At 35.9% G+C, this 12310-nt stretch overlaps 4 non-coding genes across 4 annotated transcripts; 2 read left to right on the top strand and 2 right to left on the bottom strand.

Moving 5' to 3' along the window:
• On the bottom strand, nucleotides 1–72 carry Trnap-ugg (transfer RNA proline (anticodon UGG)). Its single transcript has one exon. It is a non-coding gene; the product is annotated as a tRNA-Pro (tRNA).
• Nucleotides 73–1504: 1432 nt separating this feature from the next.
• Nucleotides 1505–1575, top strand: Trnag-gcc (transfer RNA glycine (anticodon GCC)). Its single transcript has one exon. It is a non-coding gene; the product is annotated as a tRNA-Gly (tRNA).
• Nucleotides 1576–8095: 6520 nt separating this feature from the next.
• Nucleotides 8096–8167, bottom strand: Trnap-ugg (transfer RNA proline (anticodon UGG)). Its single transcript has one exon. It is a non-coding gene; the product is annotated as a tRNA-Pro (tRNA).
• A 1433-nt stretch (nucleotides 8168–9600) lies between these two features.
• On the top strand, nucleotides 9601–9671 carry Trnag-gcc (transfer RNA glycine (anticodon GCC)). The gene has a single exon. It is a non-coding gene; the product is annotated as a tRNA-Gly (tRNA).
• The last annotated feature ends 2639 nt before the right edge of the window (nucleotides 9672–12310 follow it).

The raw sequence follows: 12310 nt of genomic DNA, 5'->3' as shown, positions 1-12310 counted from the left end.
GGGCTCGTCCGGGATTTGAACCCGGGACCTCTCGCACCCAAAGCGAGAATCATACCCCTAGACCAACGAGCCTCACATGGGAAATAATCGTGCCATTATCCGCCTTTATATTTGTCCTGCATACGAGCCGCTACCTTATCGACAGCTTGATATCAGTGCGCTGCTGTTACTCAGATCCTTGCACATGAAAAGATTATATCATAGATGAAACGTACATATTTCATTTCCTTGTGTACATTTCATGCACAAATAGTATTGTTTCGAAATATCAGTCTTTTGATATCATTTACTATTCAGTTTGCTTCAAAGCTAATCTCCCAAATCTATGAGACATACACATATAAGTCCTTCTTCCAAGGAGAAAAAACTGTCGCAAATGACCCATGATCAAACTAAATTTAATGAATTTTAATAATCTTTGCATCATTTAAGACCAGATGATAGGAAGGAACTTAATGTTCCTATAAAGTGTTTTCTTTTTCTCTCTTAGTTTTCTCTGAAGAGGGTGTTTTGTAATATATGTAATTTATGGATGACATTATTCATTGTTGTATACACAGACTGGTTCTCTAAATTCAAGACCGAAACTATGCAATCAAGCTGATTGTTGTTGTGGGTAACACATGAAAAGTAATTAGTTGACTTTGTTTAGACTAACATGCTTTAAGATAAAGTCGATTTCCGATGACGAAGACATATTTAGAATTAAAATGATATTTATTTGCATGCTTCTAAATGAAATCCAACTCATCTGAATTTTACTGTTGATAATAATCAAGAGTTTCAGATCTACATAATATTAATTGCTGCCGATAGACCCTTGGACAATCCGTTGATCAAACAGCATTCTCCATTCGCCGGCGTCCCCGTTTGACACTTGCATTATGCATGAAGATGAATGCATGCTGATGTATGTCGATGGAAGCCAAATTTGCCATTCTAGTCGACGGTCATACCATTAATTTGACAGTTGATTTTCACAACAACAAAAAAGATAATTCCAGTAGGCGGATTAGGCAAGGTTCGTTTTAGGTTCTCTCTAAGCAGCACATTCATCTTTCGTTAAAGATATGATAGGAAATCTGTACAAATATTATGAATTCGTCCATCAATATTTTGCTTAAAAACCAATTCCGGATAGACTTTGTTCTATTTACAACCTCCTTGAAAACGAATACCGTTTTCTACTAAAATGCATCTTGTGGATAGATGTGAGATGAAATTCAAGCAGACAAGACCTTTGAAGAGACTAGCAAGTGAGAAATCATGTGGCTGTCTCCAATTTAGAAAGTGCTTCAATCCAAGTAATCTACGCCGTTTCAGAATCAAATAAAGAGATGTGTTGTGTCGGTTTATTCTAACAGCATGCATTGTAACCCCATAGGCAGTCAATCAATAAATCAACGCCTACTGAATTAGATGACACAGACATGTAAATGACATTAGGCAGTTAAGGTAAAGACACGGTGGGGAGATAGGCCCTTACGAAGCAAGGGAATAATGTGCATCGGTGGTTCAGTGGTAGAATGCTCGCCTGCCACGCGGGCGGCCCGGGTTCGATTCCCGGCCGATGCAAATTTTTTTTATATAGTTTTAGAATGTTTGCATAATCCAATATTTGTAATAACTCTTTTTGCCCTAGTCTAATTTTCGCTCACTTTTGTGTTTTATGCCAACTCCACAACTGAAATCGGAACAGTCCTTGAATCAGAAGCTTGGATGTCTCACACTGAGTGTCCCTCGCTTCCCGGAAAAAAACATGGATGTTGGTGCAAAACAGCTTTCCATTACAGTGGGACAGATCCTTATCTTGTCTATAAGGAGTTTCTAATTGGAACTGTAGGAAGAGCGTAATAACCTTCATTTTTCAGTCAGAGGTTAATCTTTAAATCCGGATGACGATGCCTATCGCCCTTAATTATTTTAACACAAGAACATTTCAGTGTACTGAACGTGTTATTATCATTTACTTTATGACACTAGAATACTCTTTTAGAGATGTCTTCAATTTATTTCAACATTTATGTCTGTCTGTAAACCTCGTTTCACGTTTGACCTTCTCCAGCCAACTTTGACTCGAATTTCATTGAACTGATTTCAAATCCAGACTGAAAGGAATGATACTAAGTTCCCATTCACAATGTTTTTGTGTTATTTACAGATTACTGTATCAAACGATCATTGACCTCTCTCTCTCCCTCTCTCTCTCTCCCTCGCACTCTCTCTCTCTCTCTCTCTTTCTCTCTCTCTCTCTCGTTCGTTATCACACAAGAGTTCAAAGTTTATGCCTGCACAATGTCATATGTGGGAAAGTCATCATTGGAGATGTAAATGTTTAGATGATCAACCTGTCATGGGTTTCATTACATTTCAGAGGACAACAAATAGAACTATAATCAGCCTGCAATTTCAAAACTCTACAACGTCATTAAGAATAAATGTACGACATACTGTTATATCTACAATTACACCGTTTGAAAGATAAACTATATCCTCATGCGCAAACATGCACGCACGCAAACATACATATATGTGTAAACAACATACAATCATTTTTTTTAAAAAGGCAAACTGTTATCTATACTGTATTTCTACTGTGTGATTGAAGTTTCTCCTTAATTGCGGGTAGGAGATTGGGCCTATCTGAATAATGTCTTTTTTATCAATAACATATTGAAGGCTTATTGTGTATATGGTTGTAGATTATAAAGTAAGATTATTAATTTTGTATGAAAACATCTTTATTTGGATTTGAGCTCAGATCATTAGTTTTTCCTCAGGAAATCCTGGTGTACCAGATATTTGGCATGTTCTTTACTAAACCTTTAGTATTATACATGATCTTGCTGCCAGCGTTGAATATTATAGTAAACGAAACAAATATATTTGCAGTAGATGCATTAGGCAAAGTTGATTGCAGGTTTTATCTAAGCAATACACGAAACTTTAGGATAGGAAAACTGTACCAATAGTGCGAATTGCGTCCATTAATGTCTTGCTTACAAACTAATTCAGGAGGGATTTTATTTGATTCACAACCTCCTTAGAAATGAACACCATTTCTCTACTTGCATGTGTCTTGTAGAAAGATCTAAGAGCCATATATATACAGACGCTGGCGGCCTTCATTTGATTGCAAGTCGATGAAAGGGTACTTTTACGTTCAGAATGTGTGCATGGTCCTAAATTGTACTAGCGTTTCTCGCTGTAACCTAATTGTCGCTCACTTATGTTTTGTATGCCAACGCCACAACTTAAAGTCTTCCATCAGGAGATGGGGTTTCTCACACAGAATGTCCCTCGTTTGATAGATGCCCCGTGAATCCAAAATCAAAAGCAATTATTTTGTCATTGAGGATGTATTAAACTGCATGCCATAGCATTCATAGAACTGTAAGCCTGAGAATGTGCAGAAATGCATTTCTGTCTATCGAAACAAAAGCACACCTGATGTTTCTATCCAGAACTCAAACCTGAGTAAATCATAAAATAGGGAGTTGCAAAATTAATGCTAAAACAGTTCTCTGGCAATCAAGAAGTCTAGTAAAAGTAATGCCACCAATGTCTTTCATCAGTACATTTTGGAATTAGAGCTACAATGAAATGATTTTGCAATATTATCAGCCTATTACAAACCCAGTTTGAAGTGAGACAGAAATGTGACTCGGATTGAATCTTGAAAAGGTAAATAAAAGTCAGACGGAAACTTGCCGAAAACATGGAAGTCAGACGATATTTTTGAATAGTAAATGGAAATCAGACGAAGTCTTGGTAAAGTATGTTTAGGTAGATTTCTGAACACAAGGGAATTCGACTGCTGTATTCCGAATTCAATACCAAGGTATTGTTATATTTATCCGAAAAGTCACAAACGGGTCTAGAACTGGACTATGCCAAGCGAAGTTCGGACAAGTGGCACATTGTTTCAGATTGTTCAAGACAGACTGAGCGTGTTGCCGAGCGGATTTATTTTAATCGAAACACTTTGGCGCAGAAACACTATCCATATTTTAAAGATACAAATGATTTCCTGGAAAAAACTGACCAAACTTACAGCCTCTTAAAACTGTATACTTGGAGAAAGAAAAGTGTGCAACGGCCATAAATTACCATTTTTGTACGTTAGGTGTATTGAGGATAGTTTCCTCGTTTGGACCCATGTGGAGGAAAAATAGTTTCCTGACTGGATAAAACAACCAACATTCATCAATTAAAATTAAAACGAAAAAGAAATGGAATAAGGAGTAGATTTCCTAAATTTGACATTATACAACAGAATAAACTTGCAAACGGGAATAATCGGGACATTAGGATATATTTAAAGGAGATTCATCAATTGTTACGTTAAATACCTTTCCTGTAAAGCATGGGTTCAGGAGCATTGTTAATTCCAAACACATATTTCCCACACGATTTTGCAACATCAACAAGATTTAATGACGCTTGTTCGATGTATTTCGAGAAATAAGTTGAAAAATCAAGCAAGTGGTTAAACAGAGACCTGAAGTTTTAAGAAGAATAAATATTCTCAACAAAAGAAAACTAACAATTTCGTTTTTTGTTAGTTATATTCGACGTTCTTAGTTTTTCTCCTTTATATTCCATACAACTTTACAAAACAAAAAATAACAATTACGATCTATGTTGGTTTCAGTCCACGTTCTTTTTTTCTTTTACATTCCTTAAAAGCTTGCAAAACAAATGTAACAAGTACGTTCTTTGTTGGTTAAAGTCGATCTTCTTTTTTTCTTTCTTACATTCTTTACAAGCTTACAAATTAAAACTAACAATTATGTTCTTTTTTGGTTTCAATCGACGTTCCGCATCTGCAAGATGACTTATTGTTGTTACAGCTCTGTGAAGATAACAATTCCAAAATGTTGCACCGTATAATTGTAAATATAACTTTATCAAGCATATTTATTCTTAATAGGGTTGTCAACTTTTGAAAGCTGAGGCTGATTGAAGTCCTGAAGATTGATCTCTGAAAGGTAAAGAAATGCAAGACAGGTTGATCATCTAGCCATCTACAACTACAAATATAACTTCCCAACATATGTCACATACACAACGAGAAAACACCGATATTATTTTCACCGAAAGCATAACTTAGGAAGAAAATTATAATATATTCAATTGAATTCGAATCGCAATTATGCGACTATTTATTTCAATTGAAACCTTTAAAGGGAGGAAATCACTGGCCGCACATGGTGTCTGAAGCCATACACTGCATTATACTCCTCATCAAGAGCAGAAGATTTCTTCCAGGACATGGTGATTATCACAATTTTTGCACGATCAGTTGCGTTCAAAACATTTAAAAGAACGGAAACATGGTACTTATTGGAAATGTAACACGTGCAGTTACATACGAAGCCAGTGAATGAACAGGAGCCGTGGTGATGCATAGTTATAGCAGAAACAGTTGCATTTGAAAATCCGAGAAACAGAATAAACTCTCTAGCCGAAGATGTTACCTACTTATGATATTGATCAAGTGGTAGTCAGTATTTATCACCTTCAGACACACACAATAAGAGAACGGGAGTAAAATGAAATTTGTTGATTTTGAAATAAGGACAGACCAAGTTTCATGAAAATGTCTTACAATTTTAGAGCGAACTAACTGAAGACATTTTATTCTTAATTCTTACTGATTATATGGACAGACATACATTCGCAGAGTAAATGTGAATTTTTTTGAACATCAAAGTTTTCCTAATTTGACTTACTTGTTCATCTTTGAACTGCAACGATAAAACACTTAATTGACCATATGCCTTTTGTATGGTTTCGCTTTCTAATGAACCGAACACTTGATTGAAAATTCAGGCGTGAATATGCTTTGGCGCATCATCTTAAATTAGTATCATATACTTTCTTTAAAACATAATCTGGACACTAGAATAGTTTTAAAGGAGATTCATCAATTGTTACGTAAAATACTTTTCCAATAAGTCGTACGTTCAGGAGCATTGTCAAATTCCCAATACATATCTCCCACACGATTTGTAACAATCAACAACATTTAATGACGTTTGCTTGTTGCTTTTCGTGAAATAGGTTAGAAAATCAAGAAAGTGGGTAAACTGAGACTTGATGTTTTAAGAATAATAAAGATTCTCAACAAGAAAAATCACAACCTACCAATTACGTTCTTTGCTGATCCCCGGTCGAGTCATACCAAAGACTTACAAAATGCTACTAACAGCTGCCTCGCTTCACGCTCAGCATTAAGAGGTTAGTGTTAGGACTGGTCCGCCTGGTGTCAGGATAATATGACTGGGTTGGACATCATGCTACATGTCTGCGGCATGATGCCCCAGTACTAGATATAACTATAATCTGTCGCACTGCGGACATCGTAGCGATATGACTGATAGATTATTAAAGCTACGTTAAAAATCCAAATCACACACACACACACACACGCAGACGCACACATGTTCTTTGCTGGTTTTAATCGACGTTCTTATTTTTTCTTCTTTCCATTCCTTACAACCTTACACAACAAAAGATAACAATTACGTTATTTGTTAGTTTCAATCGATGTTCAGCATATGAATCAAAGTTTGCAAGAGAATATTTGTGTGAATATTTGTGTGATTTGCAACAACAATTTCCTGATGCGTTTCAAAGTTACACTTTGAATAGAGCTTACAAAGGAAATGAAAATATAAGGAGCATTTTGGGCGAGATCCAGTCTTCCGAGTATCGACAAGCCTGGTTTTTAAAAGTGTAAATCGAATGGTAGTAAGTGGTGAATGTTTCTAATTAATTCAGACCTAGCAATTAACGTTAAAACAAAATCAAAATTGTAAAGTTAAAAATATAGTTCATATGATGCGTAAACCATGTTTTATGTGATGTATTGTTTAAACTGTATAAAGAGAATGCAGAGGAAACCAAAAGGCATTTAATTTATTTACTTTTAATGAACATTCTGCGGGACCATTATGGTACATAGATTCATTCGCATCTATCTGTCTGTCTCTATGTATAACTGTATGTCTGCTTCAATCTCAATCCATTGTAAACCTGTCTGCCTGTTTGTCTGCCTATATGTCTATTGTATTGCCTGTTCAAGTATTTTGATTCTCTTGATGGGTATTTTCCTTCGTTGGAATGATGAAATATATATCTATATATCAATCTATCGATTGACCGATAGCTTTATTCCGTCTATATATCTTGATGGGCATGCTCCTTTTTGAGAATGAGTACATTTCATACACAACTAGTAAAGTTTCAAAATCTTAGTCTTTCGTCATCATTAAACTATTCAATTTGCTTCAGAACAAGAAGACAGAATAACTTCAAATTACTTTTGTTTTTACATTCATCGCCAGGCTTTCTTCTCCAGTTACTTGTCGACATTATGTCCAAATAATGAAGATAATGACCCAAATATAAGTCCTTCCTCCAAGGACAAAAAAAAAACTGTCGCAAATGACCAAAGGAAAAACTGATTTTAATGAATTTTAATCATTATTGCATAGGATAAGAAGGAACTTAGTGTCACTATAAAGTGTTTTTTATTTCTCTTAGTTTTCTCTGACGATGGTGTTTTCTGACATATGTAATTGTGGTTAAGATTAGTCTTTCTTGTATACATAAACTGGTTCTCTAAATTCAAGAATGAAACTATGCAATCAAAACTGGCAGAAGTTAAATAATTATTAGCATACATTTTGATAAGGATGTCTAAAACAAACTTTTTCTGTATGGGTGTGGAGGTTAACTTTGTTCAGAGGAAGATAAGAGTGCAATGAAAAACTATGCTAATCCACTGGTCCATACAGTAGTTATATTTGTTCAAGAATTTCAGTACATCCTCTGAAGCTGAAGTCGTAAATGGGGTTCTGGGAAGTTAACTTCCAATTAATTGTACTTGACTAACTATATGAAAACCTATTTCAAGTTTTGGAGAAATGACAATTCACCAGCGTTTCCGAAATGAATCCGTCAAAAGTATTGCATTTACACGAATAATTGAAAATGAAATATTTCACTCATGGCTGTCCCGAGAGATTGCTTCAACCATTTACCAGGATACTACAAAATGAGTATTAACTTTCATTTCCAAAATGGTGGGCTCGTCCGGGATTTGAACCCGGGACCTCTCGCACCCAAAGCGAGAATCATACCCCTAGACCAACGAGCCTCACATGGGAAATAATCGTGCCATTATCCGCCTTTATATTTGTCCTGCATACGAGCCGCTACCTTATCGACAGCTTGATATCAGTGCGCTGCTGTTACTCAGATCCTTGCACATGAAAAGATTATATCATAGATGAAACGTACATATTTCATTTCCTTGTGTACATTTCATGCACAAATAGTATTGTTTCGAAATATCAGTCTTTTGATATCATTTACTATTCAGTTTGCTTCAAAGCTAATCTCCCAAATCTATGAGACATACACATATAAGTCCTTCTTCCAAGGAGAAAAAACTGTCGCAAATGACCCATGATCAAACTAAATTTAATGAATTTTAATAATCTTTGCATCATTTAAGACCAGATGATAGGAAGGAACTTAATGTTCTTATAAAGTGTTTTCTTTTTCTCTCTTAGTTTTCTCTGAAGAGGGTGTTTTGTAATATATGTAATTTATGGATGACATTATTCATTGTTGTATACACAGACTGGTTCTCTAAATTCAAGACCGAAACTATGCAATCAAGCTGATTGTTGTTGTGGGTAACAAATGAAAAGTAATTAGTTGACTTTGTTTAGACTAACATGCTTTAAGATAAAGTCGATTTCCGATGACGAAGACATATTTAGAATTAAAATGATATTTTATTTGCATGCTTCTAAATGAAATCCAACTCATCTGAATTTTACTGTTGATAATAATCAAGAGTTTCAGATCTACATAATATTAATTGCTGCCGATAGACCCTTGGACAATTCGTTGATCAAACAGCATTCTCCATTCGCCGGCGTCCCCGTTTGACACTTGCATTATGCATAAAGATGAATGCATGCTGATGTATGTCGATGGAAGCCAAATTTGCCATTCTAGTCGACGGTCATACCATTAATTTGACAGTTGATTTTCACAACAACAAAAAAGATAATTCCAGTAGGTGGATTAGGCAAGGTTCGTTTTAGGTTCTCTCTAAGCAGCACATTCATCTTTCGTTAAAGATATGATAGGAAATCTGTACAAATATTATGAATTCGTCCATCAATATTTTGCTTAAAAACCAATTCCGGATAGACTTTGTTCTATTTACAACCTCCTTGAAAACGAATACCGTTTTCTACTAAAATGCATCTTGTGGATAGATGTGAGATGAAATTCAAGCAGACAAGACCTTTGAAGAGACTAGCAAGTGAGAAATCATGTGGCTGTCTCCAATTTAGAAAGTGCTTCAATCCAAGTAATCTACGCCGTTTCAGAATCAAATAAAGAGATGTGTTGTGTCGGTTTATTCTAACAGCATGCATTGTAACCCCATAGGCAGTCAATCAATAAATCAACGCCTACTGAATTAGATGACACAGACATGTAAATGACATTAGGCAGTTAAGGTAAAGACACGGTGGGGAGATAGGCCCTTACGAAGCAAGGGAATAATGTGCATCGGTGGTTCAGTGGTAGAATGCTCGCCTGCCACGCGGGCGGCCCGGGTTCGATTCCCGGCCGATGCAAATTTTTTTTATATAGTTTTAGAATGTTTGCATAATCCAATATTTGTAATAACTCTTTTTGCCCTAGTCTAATTTTCGCTCACTTTTGTGTTTTATGCCAACTCCACAACTGAAATCGGAACAGTCCTTGAATCAGAAGCTTGGATGTCTCACACTGAGTGTCCCTCGCTTCCCGGAAAAAAACATGGATGTTGGTGCAAAACAGCTTTCCATTACAGTGGGACAGATCCTTATCTTGTCTATAAGGAGTTTCTAATTGGAACTGTAGGAAGAGCGTAATAACCTTCATTTTTCAGTCAGAGGTTAATCTTTAAATCCGGATGACGATGCCTATCGCCCTTAATTATTTTAACACAAGAACATTTCAGTGTACTGAACGTGTTATTATCATTTACTTTATGACACTAGAATACTCTTTTAGAGATGTCTTCAATTTATTTCAACATTTATGTCTGTCTGTAAACCTCGTTTCACGTTTGACCTTCTCCAGCCAACTTTGACTCGAATTTCATTGAACTGATTTCAAATCCAGACTGAAAGGAATGATACTAAGTTCCCATTCACAATGTTTTTGTGTTATTTACAGATTACTGTATCAAACGATCATTGACCTCTCTCTCTCCCTCTCTCTCTCTCCCTCTCTCTCCCTCGCACTCTCTCTCTCTCTCTCTCTCTCTCTCTCTCGTTCGTTATCACACAAGAGTTCAAAGTTTATGCCTGCACAATGTCATATGTAGGAAAGTCATCATTGGAGATGTAAATGTTTAGATGATCAACCTGTCATGGGTTTCATTACATTTCAGAGGACAACAAATAGAACTATAATCAGCCTGCAATTTCAAAACTCTACAACGTCATTAAGAATAAATGTACGACATACTGTTATATCTACAATTACACCGTTTGAAAGATAAACTATATCCTCATGCGCAAACATGCACGCACGCAAACATACATATATGTGTAAACAACATACAATCATTTTTTTTAAAAGGCAAACTGTTATCTATACTGTATTTCTACTGTGTGATTGAAGTTTCTCCTTAATTGCGGGTAGGAGATTGGGCCTATCTGAATAATGTCTTTTTTATCAATAACATATTGAAGGCTTATTGTGTATATGGTTGTAGATTATAAAGTAAGATTATTAATTTTGTATGAAAACATCTTTATTTGGATTTCAGATCAGATCATTAGTTTTTCCTCAGGAAATCCTGGTGTACCAGATATTTGGCATGTTGTTTACTAAACCTTTAGTATTATACATGATCTTGCTGCCAGCGTTGAATATTATAGTAAACGAAACAAATATATTTGCAGTAGATGCATTAGGCAAAGTTGATTGCAGGTTTTATCTAAGCAATACACGAAACTTTAGGATAGGAAAACTGTACCAATAGTGCGAATTGCGTCCATTAATGTCTTGCTTACAAACTAATTCAGGAGGGATTTTATTTGATTCACAACCTCCTTAGAAATGAACACCATTTCTCTACTTGCATGTGTCTTGTAGAAAGATCTAAGAGCCATATATATACAGACGCTGGCGGCCTTCATTTGATTGCAAGTCGATGAAAGGGTACTTTTACGTTCAGAATGTGTGCATGGTCCTAAATTGTACTAGCGTTTTTCGCTGTAACCTAATTGTCGCTCACTTATGTTTTGTATGCCAACGCCACAACTTAAAGTCTTCCATCAGGAGATGGGGTTTCTCACACAGAATGTCCCTCGTTTGATAGATGCCCCGTGAATCCAAAATCAAAAGCAATTATTTTGTCATTGAGGATGTATTAAACTGCATGCCATAGCATTCATAGAACTGTATGCCTGAGAATGTGCAGAAATGCATTTCTGTCTATCGAAACAAAAGCACACCTGATGTTTCTATCCAGAACTCAAACCTGAGTAAATCATAAAATAGGGAGTTGCAAAATTAATGCTAAAACAGTTCTCTGGCAATCAAGAAGTCTAGTAAAAGTAATGCCACCAATGTCTTTCATCAGTACATTTTGGAATTAGAGCTACAACGAAATGATTTTGCAATATTATCAGCCTATTACAAACCCAGTTTGAAGTGAGACAGAAATGTGACTCGGATTGAATCTCGAAAAGGTAAATAAAAGTCAGACGGAAACTTGCCGAAAACATGGAAGTCCGACGATATTTTTGAATAGTAAATGGAAATCAGACGAAGTCTTGGTAAAGTATGTTTAGGTAGATTTCTGAACACAAGGGAATTCGACTGCTGTATTCCGAATTCAATACCAAGGTATTGTTATATTTATCCGAAAAGTCACAAACGGGTCTAGAACTGGACTATGCCAAGCGAAGTTCGGACAAGTGGCACATTGTTTCAGATTGTTCAAGACAGACTGAGCGTGTTGCCGAGCGGATTTATTTTAATCGAAACACTTTGGCGCAGAAACACTATCCATATTTTAAAGATACAAATGATTTCCTGGAAAAAACTGACCAAACTTACAGCCTCTTAAAACTGTATACTTGGAGAAAGAAAAGTGTGCAACGGCCATAAATTACCATTTTTGTACGTTAGGTGTATTGAGGATAGTTTCCTCGTTTGGACCCATGTGGAGGAAAAATAGTTTCCTGACTGGATAAAACAACCAACATTCATCAAT

This window comes from Sinohyriopsis cumingii, chromosome 13 (genome assembly GCF_028554795.1).
Source record: "Sinohyriopsis cumingii isolate HCF-2022 chromosome 13, ASM2855479v2, whole genome shotgun sequence".
In the NCBI taxonomy this organism is placed as follows: domain Eukaryota; kingdom Metazoa; phylum Mollusca; class Bivalvia; order Unionida; family Unionidae; genus Sinohyriopsis; species Sinohyriopsis cumingii.
Note: the sequence above shows the minus strand (reverse complement) of the source record. Positions and strands in the feature narration are given on the sequence as shown.